We start from the raw sequence: 19,913 nt of genomic DNA, 5'->3' as shown, positions 1-19,913 counted from the left end.
CAAGCAAGATAAAGGAGGTCATCTGGATCAACTGTGTTTTCATCTTGTCAATCCAACTCTTTCTATCAGTTTCTGGGGAGTATGAATTTAATACAACTGTAAGTAGAGCCTGTGGTTGTGAATCTACTTGTATACTCATCACCATAAAGTTGCTTTCCTGGTTAAAGACTCTGTTGTGATATATGGATTCAGTAAGCCATAAGTCCTTACATAATGATGCTATCTGAACCCTGGGAAAAGAAAAGCAAATCCAAATCTGAAGAATTTGTCTATTCTTGGGAAAATAAACCATTGTTCTTTTCAGGATAAAAGAGGACCAATGAAGTCAACTTGCCACCAAATAGTCAATCAATTTCTTGGAAATTATACTATTTGTACTATAACAGGAACTCAGACTGGCTCTTTCTTATTGAAAATTTGGATATTTAAGCTGGAAGTAGCTAAATCGGCCTTAACAAGTAAGAATGCATGCTATTGGTTCCGTGTATAACTTAACTTATGCAAGTATGAATTCCTCATTTGTGTGTCCATCATGGCAGCAGTCGGATGGCTGTTGATAAAGACTTCCTAACATCAATTTGCTAATTAATATTTTTATGTTTTCTGGTGGACATTAACATGAAAGACAAAGAGGTCAAATAATTTTTCTTTGTCAGGACTAGTATCAAAGAAGGAAATCTTTTTCAAATGATATATTATTCTGCTGATGGCATGAACTTGTTCCAGAATTCCAGGGCTCTGTGTAGTATCTATATCCTACTGGGGCTTGCCATAAGCTCCATACCTCATCCCTTTTCCACTGAAATCATCTTCAATAATTTAGAGTCTGCTGGTTTGTGGTTAGGCTATACAGCTACGATAAGAGTTTCCTCATAGGAGTTTCATTGTTTGAACCTCCTTGTTGGTGTCAATAGAGCACCCATACTTTCTTATAAGTGTTCCAGGTATGGGACAAAATACAAAAGGAGTGAGGTGAGGCTTAAAGGCTGTCAATGGCCAACATCAAACACAGTCAAATTATTTATTACAGAAGGGGGGGGGAATTGGAGGAGGAGACGAACCATGAGAGACTATGGACTCTGAGAAACAAACTGAGGGTTTTAGAGGGGAGGGGGTGGGGGGATGGGTTAGCCTGGTGATGGGTATTAAAGAGGGCACGTACTGAATGGAGCACTGGGTGTTATATGCAAACAATGAATCATGGAACACTGCATCAAAAACTAATGATGTAATGTATGGTGATTAACATAACATAATAAAAGAAAAAAACGAAAAAGAAAATTACATTCACGTAGCAGATGGAACTCAAAATTTACTAGACAGTGGTCTATGGTCACTATTTTAATCACTGGTACCCTGTAGAACATAAAACAAAGGAAATGCCATTTCTCTGGAGATTCTACAGTAATTTGAATTGATGTATGCTATGTCAAACATTATTTTAGTATCTCTTCTATAGCTATCTGGTGTAACAAAGAATTTGTAAATTAATTTATTGTAAGCAGTAGTATTCCAGTATGAGAAAATATTTTGGGAAGCTGAGTCAAAGCCCCCAAAAACCAATTTCTGGCAAAGAAAATGAAGTTAGCCTTAGGAAAAAAATTACTATTTCAATTAATTATCTTTAAAGGCTAATAAAATAGTCCAAATAACTGTGGATGATAGAAAAAAAGAAGAAATTGAACTGGTAAAAGAATACAGATCTGAGAAAGGATCTGATGATGCCCAAATGCTTTGTAGAAGGAATTTTTCTTCCTCCATTGGATGCCCCATATTTTGGTGGTCATTGGGGTATTAGTAGGCTAATTCTCAGTGTAGTGTATTACAGAAAATGATCTACATCAAATATTGAATGAGAATGTGGGCAATAGGGTATTTACTGATGTCAGAGGGTCAACTGGAAATGAAGGAGTTAAAGTAGCTGGTTTATGATCCATTTCTCCCCAACTACTATGGGCTGAGTGCTCTTGGGAAAGAAAAAAGAAAGTAAGTGTCTCAGTCTGATAGTCTTACAAAAATGATAATTGAACATGAAGTTTCCTAGAAGAGTATTACTATCTATGGAATGCTTTGAGAAATGATTTTCTTATTTTAGGATTGTTTATGACAAATAAACCTATAATATTTGAATTTGTGAGACATGGCTCCTTGAAGCATACCACATAAGTAAATAACTATCTGGTATAAACAACAACTAAAAGATGTTTAAGAACTTAAAGAACCCTGTTGGGCAAGGTGACCTACCATCCTTATTTAAAGACCTTGTTTACTTTGGGGTGATAGCATGTGTCAGATGTGGGAAGGAGCAAATTGTAGAGCCAGTGGGATGTCTTCCCTCTGAATCTTCTTTGCTTGTAACTTCATAATTGTTAGCAAAGCTTACTACTGGGAAAACAACAAAACAAAACAAAACAAAACAGCCTCTGATTTGTGTGATGCCAATTACATAGGCAGATTTTTGTGTTAACTCAGTATTCTTACTTTTTAAGCACTTTGCTGAAATTGATTTTGTGATACTTTAATGACAATTTTTCTATCTCAATTCATAGTTAAATTGACCTGTAGTTTTAACTTTTATGTGCTCTTTCTTAAAATTGAGGAAATAAATTTTTATTACTTTCATAAAAAGGATTGAGAAATATTCCATATATATATATTTTTTTAAGTTTAGGTAGACTTAAAATAACATAAGAGGTTAGAGACTTGAGCATATGTCCATGATTTCTTCTCAGGACTAACTCAATATTTGAAGAAATACAACAATCAGGTCCCAGTTGGCATGTCAATGACAATAGGTTGCATAAAGATCTCATTGTAGATTGCAGGTATCATAATGTTTTTTTCATCATGCCATGTAGGATTCCAGGCGTCCATGATAAGGTAGTGGTGTGCGCCACTTGATGCCTGGTACAAAGCCTGAGATTTTACTGTTATTCAGGGGGTTCAGTGGACAGTGGCCTGGGATTTTGCTTAATAAGGAGCTGAGATTTAGGTAACTCTGATGAGTTCTGTTGACCCTGGTGTAAATGGTAGTAGAGTGGACCTATGGGATGATGTGCTTCCCTTTCTGCACAGTTGAGAGAGAAAGTTCTCTTACACTGGCAGGGTTGGCTGGTTAAGAGAGAGTGGCTGGGAAGTTGGGGATGGGGAGCGGCTGGAGGATGGAATGGAGCTTCCTTCCAGAAATTCAACACAAAATCAAGATTTTGTTTTCCTCTTCAGCCCCCAGTAGGTGAAACTGGTGTTTTTTCATCTCTACTTGCTTTTCCATTGTACAAGAGATCCTAATTACTTGAAAAGTACAGGAATGCAAAATTATGAGCAGATAAAAAAAAAAAAAATTACAACTCACTTGAGAAGACTCAGGAACCTGAAAGGAGAAGACAAGGTAAATGTCCAGAATAGCTGGTTTCCATTATGAGTAGAAATGGCAGAAGAAGCCAACTTTAATTCTAAACAAAACTTTAATTCTAAACCAAATTCTAATAAGAATATTTAAGAAGTTAAACTTAAGGTAAGAAAAAGACTTTCTGAAATTTGAAAACAGTAAATATAACATTAAAAGCTATAGTAGATTAATTGAAGATAGGATAGTTAGTGTTTAAAGATTTGTTGCTCATATATCCCCCCAATATTTTTTTAAAACTATGTACCTTCTTGCATATTTTAAGGTGGTACCCAAAACTAACTGCACCTAAAAGTTGCAAATAAATGGTACCATGTCAGCATATTGTAAAGAGTGGCTTTAGAAAATAAAATGTTCATACCATTCATTTATTACAACAAATAAAGGGGCACCTTGGTGGCTCAGTCGGCTAAGTGTCCAACCCTTGGTTTTGGCTCAGGTCTTGATCTCATGGGTTATGGGATCAAGCTCAGGCTCCTCGTTTTGCAGGGAGTCTGCTTGAAAGATTCTCTCCCTCTGCCCTTCCCCCTGCTCTTGCTCTCTCTCTCTTTCTCTCTCTCAGAGAAATTCATATTAATGTAAGATATTTCATAATTATACTTATTTTTGATACTGATTCTATAATATTTCTTTGCTATTAGAAAAGTATACAAAGTGAAATTTTATTATTTTTCATTCTTGTCCCCATAAGGTTTTAAGTATTAAAAACATTATTTTGGCTTGAGGTATTATTTTAGTTATTACTATAGGCTATTAATCATAGAATAAATATATTACTAATTTTATACATAATTAATGACTATCAAAACTTAAAAATAATGTAAATGTATACCATTTACAACAGTAAATGGGTCTTAATTCTCAATAGCTTAGCTTAATATGGCTATCATTTATTGCTTGTGTAAGACAGGATTCAACAATGAGTCTATTCTTAATTTCCATTTATATTGATGTGAAATGGGGTGAACTTCACTGTGCAATGTCACTTAGCAATATGCTAAATATCATACAGTGTTCTTTCATGAAAAATTATCCATAATGGTTATTCCATGGACAAATCATTTAGATCTTTTTTCTGGTCATGTTGAAAATAAAGAACTGGAAATATTTGATGTGCAAAATCATTTATTTCCCAATCATTAGACACATTGACTAGACAACATTGTTTAGGAATAAACAATGAAACTGCAAATAAAATGGGGGCGCCTGGGTTAGTCAGTTAAGCGTCTGCTTTTGACTTGGGTCATGATCCCAGGGTGCTGGGATCAAGCCGTGAGTCGGGCTCCCTGCTCAGTGGGAAGTCTGCTTCTCCCTCTCCCTCTGCTCTGCTTCCCACGCACGTGCTCTCTCTCTCTCTCAAATAAATAAATAAATAAAATCTTAAAAAAATAAATAAGAAAAGAAAATGAAGGAAATAGTGATAAAAATCAGGATGAGATTTTCCCCAAGAGAATGAAGATGGTTATGTTCGGGTTAAGGAATGCTAGGAGATTCCAGAGAGAGAAGAGCTATAAGTGGATAAATTATTGTTATTCCATAAGAAGTGTACAAATATGTATATACACACACATACATGCATATATATGTAATATAGATATATGTAATGTTAGAATAAAATGGAAATTTAAAAAATAAAAATAAATTAATAATGTCAGGCTAAAATTAGTATTAAGGGAATTAAAATAATAAACTTCAAAAATATAAGGGGGCAAGTGTCAGTAGAGGACACATGTATTTGGTTTAAAAAATTACAAAGTTTTGCAGACTTTTCCACATTGAACATTTTAAGACAATTTTTAAAATCAAATAATAATATCAGACCTAAATATAATGTATTTCAGTTACTATCCAAATATAACCAAGTTTCTACTGAAGAAACCTGTTTATATTTCTGCAAATTGAGGGCATGACATCAGACAAATTAGATATGGTAAGTTATAAAAGAAACTATTACAAAAATACTCTTTATACATCAGGGAAATGTGCTTGCATAAAGATAATTTTCATAGAAAATGTAAAATTCTCTGTCAGCAGAGCCAGCAGATTTTTTTTTTCCATCTAGATTAAGAAGATCATCTCACATAATGGAACTACCTGCCAAAAATTCTCTCGTTCACTGACCCTATCTGAAACATTGTGCACCTTTTTCTGGGCCAAGGCCTTTCAGATGATTGTTATACAGGAAATTATAAAATAATACATCATTAATATTGCACTGCAGTTTGATATCAGAGCAATTCTGGCTCTAAGATAATGAAAGATCATCAGGAAAGTTTTGCTAAGAAGAAGGCCTGAGAAAGTTTTTGAACCAGAAAGGAAGAAAACCCCAGCTTTTGAGTACATTATATTTGTTCCAAGACCCGATTCCAGCACAAAACAGTTGTTATGTCCTGAGAAGTCCTGGTGACTTTCCTAAGCCTCTGTGTCTCTTCATCTGCAGCATGGGTTTTGTGAAGTTTAAAAGCAATGATACATGCAAAGCACTTAAAAAGTGCTGTCAGTAAGAGTGTTACATCAGAGAGCCAGAATGCATGCCAGGCAAACAATGTGTGTTAAGGAAGGAAGAGATGGATGATATTAATACCAATATTAATATTAATATTTTTGAAACATTTTTCTTAAAGGGCAGCATATATAAATTAAAATGTGTAAATCCTAGCTCAGTGAAATTTTATAAAATAAATGCAGCCATATAACTATCACTCTTGAAAATATTGGCCTTAACTAAGACTTGAGTGTTTCACGTATCCCCCAGCACGGGAAACCACCATAGATGAATATCCATCGGTTTTAAACTTTATAACAACGAAAACATCGGTATGCAGTACTCATATGCTGTAAGAGTCTTATGGCTCAGTCTTATGCCCTGAGAGTCATCTATGTTGTTAGGGAGTAGTAGTTTTGTTTTGTTTTTTCATGTTTTTATAGCAGCTCTGTCCAACAGTAAATAATGTGAACTACTTACTAGGTAATTTAAAATTCTCTAGTCATCACATCCAAAAGGTACAAGTAAATAAAGTTAAATTTACAAATGTATCTTATTTACTCCAATATATCCAAATATTAGTTTAGCATGTGATCAATATAAAAATTATGAATGGGGTATTTTATATATTTTTTTTTACTAAATCTTAAAAAGTCACTGTGTGTTTTACACTTTAGCGTATCTCAAATCTAATTAGCTTAGATTTCAAGTGCTTGATAGCCACGTGTCTAGCAGCTCCTGTTTTGCACAGTCATGCTGTTTAGTTCTCTTACATTGATTTAGTTGTCCTTTTGACCGTTAATTATTATGTACATTCTTTCTAGTTTGGGGCTATTACTATTAATGTTTCTTTGAAAATTCTAGTACATATTTCTTGGTACTCATATGTATGCATTTCCATCTCATATGCATGCAGGAGTGGAATTACTGACTTTTAGTCTATGACTATGCATACGTGCAATTTCATAAATTACAGGGAAATAATTCCAATTTATCCTCCTGGCAGTATTGTACAAAAGTCCAGTTATTTCATATACTCTCAGATAGTTTGCAGTGGTATTTCTTTTTAATATTTTAGTCACATTGGCTGTGTACCACTTTATATTGCCTTTCCTTGATGAAAAATTGCATCTATGTGTTTATTAGTCATTTTGATATCTTTTTTGTGTGTGTGAAGGTTGCATTCTGATTTTTGTCTATCTTAAAAATTGGTTGACTATATTTAGTTATTTACCTTTATGAATTTTTTGTATATTTCTATATACATTCTGGATACACACAACACACACATATTAAAGTTAAAGGATTTGCTTTACGAGATACCAAGATTTAGTTTAAGTCTGTAGTGATTGAAGCAAAAGGGCAGAGAGGATTAAACAGAGTACGATAGAATAGGGAGTCTTAAAACAATCTCACATGTACACAGGTATCTGATATATATAGCAAGGGTACCACTGCAGTGAAGGAAGGAGAGGATGACATTTTCTTTTTCTTTTTCTTTTTTTAAGATTTTATTTATTTATTTATTTGACAGAGAGAGAGACAGCGAGAGAGGGAATACGAGCAGGCAGAATAGGAGAGGGAGAAGCAGGGGGAATGGGAGAGGGAGAAGCAGGCTTCCCGCTGATCAGGGAGCCCTATGTGGGTCTCAATCCCAGGACCCTGGGATCATGACCCAAGCCGAAGACGGACGCTTAACGACTGTGCCACCCAGGTGCCCCAAGGATGACATTTTCACTAAAAAATGTTGGATAACTGGATAAGCCAAATAGACTTCTGGGTATCAGTATAAAAGAAGAAAATTTCCTCAATCTCTTCCTCACATCATACACAATAATAAACTCTAAATAAATTGTAGGACTATGTTGAAACACTGAAATAATAAAGCTTTTAAAAGAACACAAAATAGGGGTGCCTGGGTGGCTCAGTCGGTTTAGCGTCTGCCTTTGGTTCAGGTCATGATCCCAGAGTCCTGGGATCAAGCCCTGTGTTGGGCTCCCTGCTCAGCAGAGAGCCTGCTTCTTCCTCTCCCTCTCCCCCTCTGTCCACTTGTGTATGTGCTCTCTCTCTCTCTCGCTCACTCTCTCTCAAATAAATAAATAAAATCTTAAAAAAAAAAACACAAGATAATACTTTAATGACATTTGTATAGTCAAAACACAAGGCATACAGGAAATGGGGATTGAATATCAACATTTTTAATGATGCATGTTTACTTTTATCTGAGTTTATTGCTAATTTGTGATAGTGTTATGCAAATTATGTAAATTATTGAACCCATTGTTAATAGATAATAAAGCCAGATGTTTAAAAATTTAAAATTTGTAATAGAGTCTAACATGAAAAGTTAGAGTCCCTTCTACACTTTGCCCTCACTCACCCAGTTAACCTTCCTAGAAGTAATCATCACTACCCTTTTCTTGGGTTTCTTTCAGAGATATAAGGGGAACTCTAGATCTTTACCTCATTTTTGTTTCACTGTCTACTTAGAGCATAGTTTCCATCAAGAGTACAACAGCAGGTGTTAAATAATTTAAATTACATATAAATATTTGGGCCTCCTCTCCATTAGTATTATGAATACAAAATTATTGTTCTCTTCTTTCAGCTAATGACTTCATTGCAAGTCCAAGTATCTCCACTTTTAATCATGGTGATACTATGCTGCATTTAGATCTGAAGGTTTGGGGAAGAGAAATAAGACCCCAGGACAATGAGGTTCCCTCAAGGTGACAATTTGTGAAAAATTATGCATAAATAGTTCCAGAATTCACAGTTCCTGACACAGGTTCTTAAGCTTGTTTTTTTTGTTGTTGTTTTGTTTTTTTTAAGATTTTATTTATTTATTTCAGAGAGAGAGAGCAGTAGAGGAGCAGAGGGAGAGGGACAAACAGACTCCACGCTGAACGCAGAGCCTGAGGTGGGGCTCGATTCCACAACCCTGAGACCATGACCTGAACCGAAATCAAGAGTCAGACACTCAGCTGACTGAGCCACCCAGATGCCACATAGGCCCTTAAGTTTTGCACTTGCTAGTGGAGGTGTACCCTGTCATTCAAAAGCGTTATTTCATCAAATATTGTGTGAACACGTGCCACTAGCGTTATACTTGATGTCAAAATAGATGGATATAAAGAATCTTCTAGTTTATAAAAATGTCATAGTGAGTGGTATAGACAAATCTGAAAGCTTATACTAGAAGCTATATTTAATTTAGAAGAGAATATAAAGAAAGTGCAGGAAAAAGTTTTCAGAATTTTAATCTGTTAATTCTCAGGGGAGGAAGAAACATTTGGCCTGGTCTTTGAACAATAAGTAGAAAGCATTTCAGTTGAAAATTAAGACAGGTTAAGCAGATGGACTATATTCCAAAGAGAGCTGCTTATCATTCATTTACTCGCTCCTGCACTTCATAAATTCAAACATTTATTGTCCAGCTTCTGTATGCTAGTTGTTACAGTAGACATTGAAGATACAAAAGTCAATGATTATACAGGAGTCTACAGCATAGTGAAAAAGATAATAATGCAAACAGATGATAGTAATGCAATTGTGATATTGTTTAGATATAAAAACCCCATGCATCCTTTATGACTTTTAGTAGTTGCTATTAAAATACCAGACTCCAAAGATATTAAGTATTTGCTTTTAGGGTCTCCTGTGTCTGTTGCCTCCTATTTTTTTTTTTTTTTTATTCCTCTGGTAGTGTACTATATTGCAACCCTATCAACCATGCTCTGTTTTACTCTGAGGTAGAGCAAAGGTTTATGGACACATTGGAGAATTTTGATTAGATCGCTCATGCCCAACTGAAAGTATCCAAACAGATGTAACTGGAGAGCTTTGCAAAGATACCTAATTCTTCTGCAGAGGTCATCTGCTAGAATATAAAAGGGATGGATGCACACATAGGACATGTGAGACCTGACACAAGGACAAAGGTCTGTGACTCTCAGTTATGTGATTCAGAGCAATGTTCTGAAGCTTATTTAATAAAAAAGATCTAGAGTGTGGAATCAAATACACCTGAGATAAAGATCCCCAATTATCCTTTAAAATTTAGACTTTTTTAAAGATTTTATTTATTTATTTGACAGAGAACAAGCAAGAGAGAGCATGCACAAGCAGCGGGGAGGGGTAGAGGGAGAGGGAGAAACAGACTCCTTGCCGAGGATCAGGACCTGAGCCGAAGGCAGACACTTTACCAACTAAGCCACCCAGGCACCCCTAAAATTTAGACTCTGAGAAAAAGTTTTCTCTCCTATAAAATTAGCTTATGATGTTAATCTAAAGGGCTTTAAGAATATATGAGTAAATTTCTTAGGATAATCCCTGTTCTTCAGTATCTATGCCAGCATTTGCTTGAGGTTTTTTTTGAAAGCATCTGAATATCTTAGGAAGACATAACTGTGATGAAAGTGGAAGATATGAAGTTACATGAATTTCAGCGATGTAATTTTCAGTACAAAAGGCAGGTAAAATTATGTCACATATCAAGTAAGTAAGCTGGGGGTGGGAAATGGGGAGCAAAAAAAAAAAAAAAAAAAGCAAGGGCATTCCAAAAAAGGAAGAGTAAAATATTGTCCAAGAACACACACTATAAAGCAGGGCAATGGAAGAGAGAACTTGCGCAACAGAGGTGCACATTGTAGTTAATCGTCTGGAAGGAAGGAAATGGCAGCTCCACAGTCACCTCTATCCTGGAACACACATGATGAGGAAAACAGCAGACGCTTTTACCCTATGTCCTAAAATTAACTGTTTAATTCCATGAAGAAATCACTAGCAAATCTGATATTGTAACTCGATTCTCTGATGATGTGCACTCTCAGATACTAAATTCTGCCTTATGGTGACAAAAGTTAATGGCATAGATACATTTATAAAGGCAACTATTAAAGAATTATGTGGCTGAAATATAAAGGATTATTCTATCTGCAAGGCCATGATCAATTTTTTTTAAATCACTGTAAAAATAAAGGGCATAACTTCTAGAAACACAGCTCCAAGAAAAATTTATAAAGTTATCTAAGCTAGATATGAGTGGGTTGTATAAGTGCTTGACTTTTCATAATTTAGACCTGTGGTGATATTTTTTTCACTAAAGGCCATCTATTAATTTTAGAACATAATGAGACCCTGAAAACAGAAACAGAAGAAAGTATTGATCAACTCTGTAAAGATGTAATCTGTTATCTTGTACAAGTGTAGAGGGAGGCATGGCTCATTGGGAAACTGAATGAGCCAACATAACAGTGAGGCTGCTATGATCGTCATGTTTTCTTGGGGTGGATGGTGGTGAGGATAGGTGGGATTAGGTGTGGTTGTGTGTTGGATGGGGAGCTCAGACTTAAATTTAATATTAGACTGCCATAATATGGTCATACGTTCTTAGATATTTAGTATTTTTATTATTCTCTATATCTCTAAGTTTTGTTGTTTTTATTTGTTTGTCTCTATGTTTGTCATTTTCATAGTGTGGCTTTGTAATAAGTTATTACTATTCTCCTGTAGAATTGTATCAAAGGGAATAAATGAGGGTAGGTATAGAAGAGAGAGAAGAAGAAAAAAGAAATAAGGAAAGATTATTAACTTTGAGTCATTTTGGATGGAAAGAGGAGCAGACAGATATTTTTATTAAATATCCCTAGTGCACATGAACTTAAAATTCAATAATTTTTTTCTATCATTCTTATGCTGGAAGAAATAGAAAAAAAAATTAGAATAAAGCAAATTGAATCAACATCTATAGGCAATAAGGAGAAAGATTGTGGAGTGAATGAGTTAATAAAATTCCTCAGAATGCCTAATTTACTCCTGAGCCTTACCTTAAGTAAGTATTGGAAAGATTTAGGTCAGGGTAAAAATGTATTTTATCTTTATGTCAAAGCTGTTATTGGGATAATTAAAAAAGACTAAATTAGATCTTTAGTACCCTTCATATGGAAAAAAAATCAAATAGATATAGAAACTTACATGCCCCTATAGTTAAATAACCTTCAGTTTGATTGACAATTTAAAATTATAAATAAAAGGTAAGTTTTAATTTACCAGCTCAGTATGTATTGTTGGAAAATTTAATCATACTTGCATAACAAAATTTATTAACCATAATTAACTAACCTTTAGCAAAATATATTTTTAATTTCCTCCTGTCAAGATATCTGGAAAATTCAAAGTTAATAAGCACTGCATATAAGCAACTCCATTCATATAGAAACTGGCAAGTACTAGATGGATGTAGCAGTCAAGTTCTAAGTTAATTAAAAAGTTGTCAACCTATCACATTGTTCACTTGAAAACATATGGAGAAATATTTTACATCATTTCTAAATAACAAAAAAAAAAACATGTCAGTTATAAAGTAGTAAACTAAAGTAACCTATTGATTAGCAATATTGGATCAGCAATATTTTCCCCTAAGTCCTTCCTATTGCGAGAACATCTGACTTTCATAACTTAACAAAGCCTAAATTAAAATCTAATTATTTAATACTGAGTTTTACGTATATGTTTTGTGTATCTATCTATATCTATATATCCATATATCTCAATGACAGAATATATATGTGTGTGTATATACACACACACAAATTAGGAATACTCAAATGAATTTGCTCAGAAAAGTGAAACTGATTTATGCTTTAGAGGTTAATAAAATTCTACACTGGGGTGCCTGGGAGGCTCAGTCATTAAGCGTCTGCCTTCTGCTCAGATCATGATCCCAAGGTCCTGGGATCGAGCCCCACATTGGGCTCCCTGCTCGGCGGGAGGCCTGCTTCTCCCTCTCCCACTCCCCCTGCTTGTATCCCCTCTCTCGCTGTGTCTCTGTCAAATAAATAAATAAAATCTTTTTACAAAATAAAATAAAATGTTACACTTGGGGTCATATTTTCTTTCTTTTTTTTTCAGGAACTTTTCTGAGCTATTGTAGCAATGGTGGTGAAAGTAGAAAGAACAAGAATAGCAATAATAAATAAGGAATAGCTGTTTAAGAATAAAATGAGTAGAAGTAAGTTTGAGAAAAGCAGAAGAAAGTTGGTTGGCAGAGATACTATGGTGATTTTATCAACAAATGAACAAACTATTATTAAACATCTGTAGAAGCCAGCTTGAAATTTGGCCAGGCATTGGTATTGGAAAAAGTTGATAGGTATCAGTCTGGTCAGAAGAGAAGCTACTGGGATGACTAAAGGGACCATATTTTCTATAGGATGAATACCAATTGACCTCTACTGCACAAAATTTAATTACAGTGCTATTGACAATGATAATTTGTATTACTGTTGTATTATCACATCTTAAATTCTGATTCTTCAGTTATAAAATATTCTAGGCAATTGAAAGCCAATCAAAGGAGCAGAACCCTATAGAATCAGTAATGTTGGAAGGTCCAGGGGACAGTGCCAGCACGCCACCAAAAGGACACCCAGAAATTTCTTTTGTCTATTTCTAAGTCTAGCAATGAAAAGAGGAAAAAAGGATTCAAGATTACATTCTCACGAAGTTGTTTTTCCCTCTTCATACATTCTTGGTTAATAGGAAATATTTATGCTTCTTGGGATTTGATGGATATTTTTGTTTTGAATAAGAAAAGTAAACAGCAAAGCAGTTACAAAGAAAACATGCATTTTTCCCCAGTGTTATCGAGCCGTGGTAAATGCTATGTCTAGTCATTACAGTGCATGGTAACAAAGGCAGTAGTAACAGGTGGCAGCATGAATTTAAATTACATCCAATGTTCTGTGAGACTGCAGGAGGTCTTCTATATCAGTTTCTTGAGTGTGCATCCGAGACACCCACAAGATTAAGTGCTGCAAACTACTCTACCCATTTACGTCTTTCTATTTTACTAGAGTGCTCACTTTCTCTCAATATATTAGTCTTTTTTACTCATCAAAACATTTTATGATCAGACTGACTAAAGAAATCCAGGATCTTTGTTCTTCAAGATGACAAATACAACAAAACAAAATGACTTGTCTGTTAAGCCAACTCTAGGAAGGTTGGTGATGCCATGGCACTTGTGTATTTACACACAAAACACATACTCACTTATGACAATCTAACCTGTCTTCACAGCCTGACCTTTGCAAAAAGAAATGCAATCACATAATCTTTAAAAAATTGTATCAAGTTTCTACTGGATATTATTTACTGGATTTTTAAAATATCAGATTTTTTTTCTTTATAACATGCTTTAGAAAATGTGGAGAGGCCAAGCCTTGTTAAAAAGACCAATTACTCCCACAAGCTTCATTTATTCTGCCACTACCATACATCTAGTTATTTGAGAGAGAAATAATCTGTTCATAACCATATGCTATAGATTTTACCTCTTGAAAATGACTCATTTTTCTACTTGTCTTCATCTTCACCAAGCCCATCTTGATTGAAAACAATTTCGTCTCTTGGCAGTATTCAATGACTTTTGTCATACAAAATTCATGAACGTAAAGTCATTAAGAGTTAAATTGCTTCTCATTCTTACAAGAAATCTTTAAAAATCCATTCTAATACTAATCTATAGATTATAAACAAACAAAAGAAATAATTAAATCTCATGTCATATGCCTAAGAAGAGAATTGAATGCAATATTATTTAAAGGTAAAAAGAGGCCTCTTTATAAACCAGAAGCAAATAGGATACTGTAGGTCAATTATACTTCAATAAAAAAATTAAAAATAAAGATACAAAAGAGGCTTCTTCTTAAGTCAATATCATAGATCACTATTTCTTAAAAAAATGTTTTTAGAGAAAAAAATAATTATCTTATATAATTAATATTATTTTATTAGTATGATCATTATATGTTTGCCTTTTTAGGTCAACAGCTATGGTAAAATTATAAAATTTGATAGATTATACTTTCTCATAGCAATAATGTTTTATTCCCACTTCCCCTCCATTGATCTTTCTTTTTCTCCAATAACTTTACTCATTTGAATGGATCATAGCAAGACTAATACAAGGTTGTTATGGGTAACTCACTTTGTTAAAGACCAATAAAATTATACCACAGAAAACAAAAACTTACCGCTAAATATATTGCTGAATTTCCAATCCATACACCTACAGGAAGTCCTTTACTCAACCTCTCAATCCTCAAGGCTCATTTGCAGGGAGTCACTGTCTCTTTTCAAACCTATTATCTTCTCAAATTCTAGAGATTCCCATAACTCCTGCAAAGAGAAATTAAACATTCCTTCACATCATAAATATGTCCATCCACAGGAGACATGGTTTTACTTGTTAAGCAGGGTAAGTTACCACTTGACTGCCTTGACCAGCCTGTTTCCTTTGAAACTAGGAACTAATTAGTGAAACCAAGTTAAATTAGCATAATTTTAAATTAGACCTAAGAATTTTAACTACACAAAAGCCAAAGGGCGTATTAAATACGTTCCTTTGCAAAATGTGCTCCTCCAGTGACCCCTTATGAAGAGAGCAATGGATGCAGTAAGGACAATGAGGATGGAGTGATAGTTTCTTATAGGTTTGCAGAAAATATTAACCTAGTAAAAAGGTTGCACGCTACTATAAAAGCTGCTCACTACACCAACAGAACTTAATTCTGGGACTCTAGGTTGGGTCCCATGTATTTTCTTTCAGTTAGGACCAATGGCCTATCACATTCTCAGCTCTGCATAACTCAAAAACTGTGCCTCCAAATGTTGGCTGGATTGTCTATGTTTTGTTACTGCCTAACAATCTTTCTAAATAAATATCTACCAACTATGAATGCATTCTAGAATAAAAATAAAATGTTAAACTAAGAAAGAATGCAATAAGGTGTGACAAAAGAATTATTTTCCATAATTTTTAAGGTTTTAAAACAATCAATCAAAAATGCTAAATTTACCAAGGAAGATGGAAAAGTACACAGATAATTCACAGACAAAAAAGAACTGTATAGGGCGCCTGGGTGGCTCAGTTGGTTAAGCGACTGCCTTCGGCTCAGGTCATGATCCTGGAGTCCCTGGATCGAGTCCCGCATCGGGCTCCCTGCTCGGCAGGGAGTCTGCTTCTCCCTCTGACCCTCCCCCCTCTCATGTGCTTGCTCTCTCTCATTCTCTCTCTCTCAAATAAATAAATTAAAAAAAAAAATCTTTATAAAAAAAAAAAAACAACTGTATAAACCAATAAGATTTCCATTGATAATTAATGAAATGCAAATTAAAAACAGCATATTATAGTGATAATATTATATATTTTTTCATCCTCCCAACTGGAAAAAATAATAGAAAATAAAACTTGGCTATTGTAAAGAGAGAAAAGACTGATATTCTCAAAAACTACTGGTTGAAGGAAATATTGGTTAATCTTTGAAAAAAAAAAAAAAAAAACCTTAGCAATTTCCATCGAGAACTGTGAATAGTTTTTCACTTGATTAAGCTTTTTTATCTATTTGTTTATCCTGAGGAATAATCACACAAAAAATACTATAACGTATATAAACAGTAATTATTTAGCCAAAATTTGATAAATATTTGTTATAAAATAATCATAGGTTGGAATATTTTACAGCTTTAAAAATAATTTCTTTGAGATGGAGTGCCTGGGTGGCTCAGTCAGTTAAGCGTCTGACTCTTGGTTTCGGCTCAGGTCATGGTCTTAGAGCTGCAAGGTCAAGCCCTGCGTCCAGCTCTGCACTCAGTGTGGAGTCTGCTTGAGATTCTCTCTCCCCCTCCCTCTGCCCCTCCTCCTGCTCATGCTCCTTCTCTCTCAAAATAAATAAATAAAAAATTAAAAAATAAAATAAAAATCATTTCTTTGAGAGAAATTTAGTAAGAGATAATATTGATAATCATGCAATAATTTTAAGTTTAAAATTTTGAAAACTATCATCACTCCAAATCACATTTCCTCTTTTCCAGTAAAAGGATTTACACATTACTCTCCTTTGCTATGTGACTTGCAGGACCACACTAGAGAGAAAATAATATTCTCTACCTCATTGCTAGATTGACAATGTGATTTGCTTTGCCAGTGATATGTGAGTGTAACCATGAATGTTAACAACCAGCAAAGGTTGAAGAGACATTATATATTTCCACCCTTCTCTTAAAATTTGACAGTGTTTGTGTGTGTGTGTGTGTGCGCATGTGTGAGATATACATACATATATATGTGTATAGCTGATGAACAGATAAAGAAGTGATAGATGATAGATGATAGATAGATAGATGATAGATAGATGATAGATGGATAGATAGATATGTTCTGTATAGATAATGTGTTGTTTACCTTGCCTCAAGAGACATTTAGTAAGAAGTTGCTATGGCCAATGTCAAAGAGGTTGCTGTGTTCTCTTTTAAGATTTTGATGGTTTTCTGTCTCACGTTTAGTTCTTTAATCCACTTCAAATTTATTTTTGTGTATGGTGTAAGAAACTGGTCCAGTTTCATTTGTTTGCATCTTGCTGTCCATTTTTCCCAACACCATTTGTTGAAGAGACAGACTTTTTCCCATTGGATATTCTTTGCTGCTTTCTCGGAGATTAATTGACCATATAGTTGTGGGTTCATTTCTGGGTTTTCTATTCTGTGCTATTGGTCTATGTGTCTGTTTTTGTGCCAATACCATACTGTTTTGACCACTACAGCTTTGTAATATAACTTGTTGAAGTCTGGAATTGTGATACCTTCATCTTTGCTTTTCTTTTTCAAAATTGCTTTGGCTATTCAGGGTCTTTTCTGCTTCCATACAAATTTTAGGATTGTTTGTTCTAGCTCTGTGAAAAATGCTGATGGTATTTTGATAGGGATTGCATTAAATGTGTAGATTGCTTTGGGCAGTATAGACATTTTAACAATATGTGTTCTTTCAATCCAGGAGCATGGAATGTTTTTCCATTTCTTTGTGTCATCCTCAATTTCTTTCATAAGTTTTCTATAGTTTTCAGAGAACAGATCTTTTACCTCTTTGGTTAGTTTTATTCCTATGTATCTTATGGTTTTGGGTGCAATTGTAAATGGGATAAATTCCTTGATTTCTCTTTCTGCTGCTTCATTATTGGTGTATAGAAATGCAACAGATTTCTGTCTATTGATTTTGTATCCTGCAACTTTACTGAATTTGTATATCAATTATAGCATTTTTTTTGGTGGACTCTTTCAGTTTTTCCATATAGAGTATCATGTCATCTGCAAATAGTGAAAGTTTGACTACTTCCTTGCTGATTTGGATGGCTTTTATTTTTATGTTGTCTCATTGCTCTGGCTAGTACTATGTTAAGTAGCAGTGGTGAGAGTGGACATCGTTGCCTTATTCCTGATCATAGAGGAAAAGCTCTCAGTATTTCCCCATTGAAGATGATATTAGCTGTGGGTTTTTCCTATTTGGCCTTTATTATGTTAAGGTATGTTCCATCTAACCTTACTTTGTTGTGGGTTTTTATCATGAATGAATATTGTACTTTGTCAAATGTTTTTTCTGTATCTATTGAAAGAATCATATGGTTCTTATCCTTTCTTTGATTAATGGAGTGGATCACATTGACATGGATTTGTGAATATTGAATTCCCCTTGAAGCCCAGGAATAAGTCCCACTTGATTGTGGTGAATGATTCTTTTAATATACTATTGGGTTCAGTTTCTAATATTTTATTGAGACTTTTTGCATCTATGTTCATCAGGGATATTGGCCTGTAGTCCTCTTTTTTGGTAGAGTCTTTATCTGGTTTTGAAATCAGGGTAATGCTGGCTTCCTAGAATAAATTTGGAAGTTTTCCTTCCTTTTCTGTTTTTTGAATAGTTTTAGAATAGGTATTAACTCTTCTTTAAATGTTTGATAGAATTTGCCTGTGAAATCATCTGGGCCTGGATTTTTGTTTGTTGGGAGATTTTTTATTACTGATTCAATTTCTTTGCTGGTTATTGGTCTTTTCAAGTTTTCTCTTTCTTCCTGTTTCAGTTTTGGTAGTTTATATGTTTCTAGGAATTTATTCATTTCTTCCAGGTTGTCCAGTTTGTGGGCATATAGTTTTTCATAGTATTTTCTTGTAATTGTTTATATTTCTGTGGTGTTGGTTGTTATTCTTCCTCTCTCATTTGTGATTTTATTTATTTAGGTCCTTTCTCTTTTCTTTTTGGTAAGTCTGGCTAGTGGTTTAACAATTTTATTAATTTTTTCAGAGAGCCAGCTCCTGGTCTCATTGATCTGTTCTATTACGTTTTTGTTTTTGTTTTTGTTTAGTTTCTATAGCTTTTATTTCTGTTTTAATCTTTGTTATTTCCCTCCTTATGCTGGCTTTAAGCTTGTTTGTTCTTCTCATTCTACCCCCTTTAGGTATAAAGTTAGGTCATGTATTTGAGATTTTTCTTGCTTCTTTAGGTAGGCCTGTATGGCTATATACTTCCCTCTTAGGACCACTTTTGTTGCATCCCAAAGGTTTTAGAGTGTTGTGTTTTCATTTTCATTTGTTTCCATGGATTTTTTAAATTCCTTCTTTGATTTCTTGGTTGACCCATTCATTATATAATAGTATGTTGTTTAACCTCTATATATTTGTGGTCTTTCTAAATTTTTTCTTGTGGTTCCCTTCAAGTTTCATAGTGTTGTAGTCAGAAAATATGCTTGGTATGATTTCAATCTTTGTGTACTTGTTAAGGCCTGATTTGTGACTTAGTATGTGATCTATTCTGGAGAATGTCCCATGTGTACTTGAAAAGAATGTATATTCAGCCGCTTTAGGATGGAATATTCTGAATATATGTGTTAAGTCCATCTAGTCCAGTGTGTCATTCAAACCCATTGTTTCCTTGTTGATTTTCTGCTTAGCTGATCTGTCCATTGATGTGAGTGTGTGTTAAAGTCCAGTACTATTATTATATTATTATCAATGAGTTCTTTCATATTTACTAGTAATTGTTTTATATATTTGGGTGCTCCCATATTGGGGGTATAAATATTTACAATTGTTAGATCTTCTTGTTGGATAGTCCCCTTTATTATGATAGTGTCCCTCTTCATCTCTTGCTACAGTCTTTGGTTTAAAATCTAGTTTTTCTGATACGAG

Source organism: Phoca vitulina, unplaced genomic scaffold, assembly GCF_004348235.1.
Source record: "Phoca vitulina isolate PV1807 unplaced genomic scaffold, GSC_HSeal_1.0 scaffold113, whole genome shotgun sequence".
In the NCBI taxonomy this organism is placed as follows: Eukaryota; Metazoa; Chordata; class Mammalia; order Carnivora; family Phocidae; genus Phoca; species Phoca vitulina.
This window is presented reverse-complemented; position numbering follows the sequence as displayed.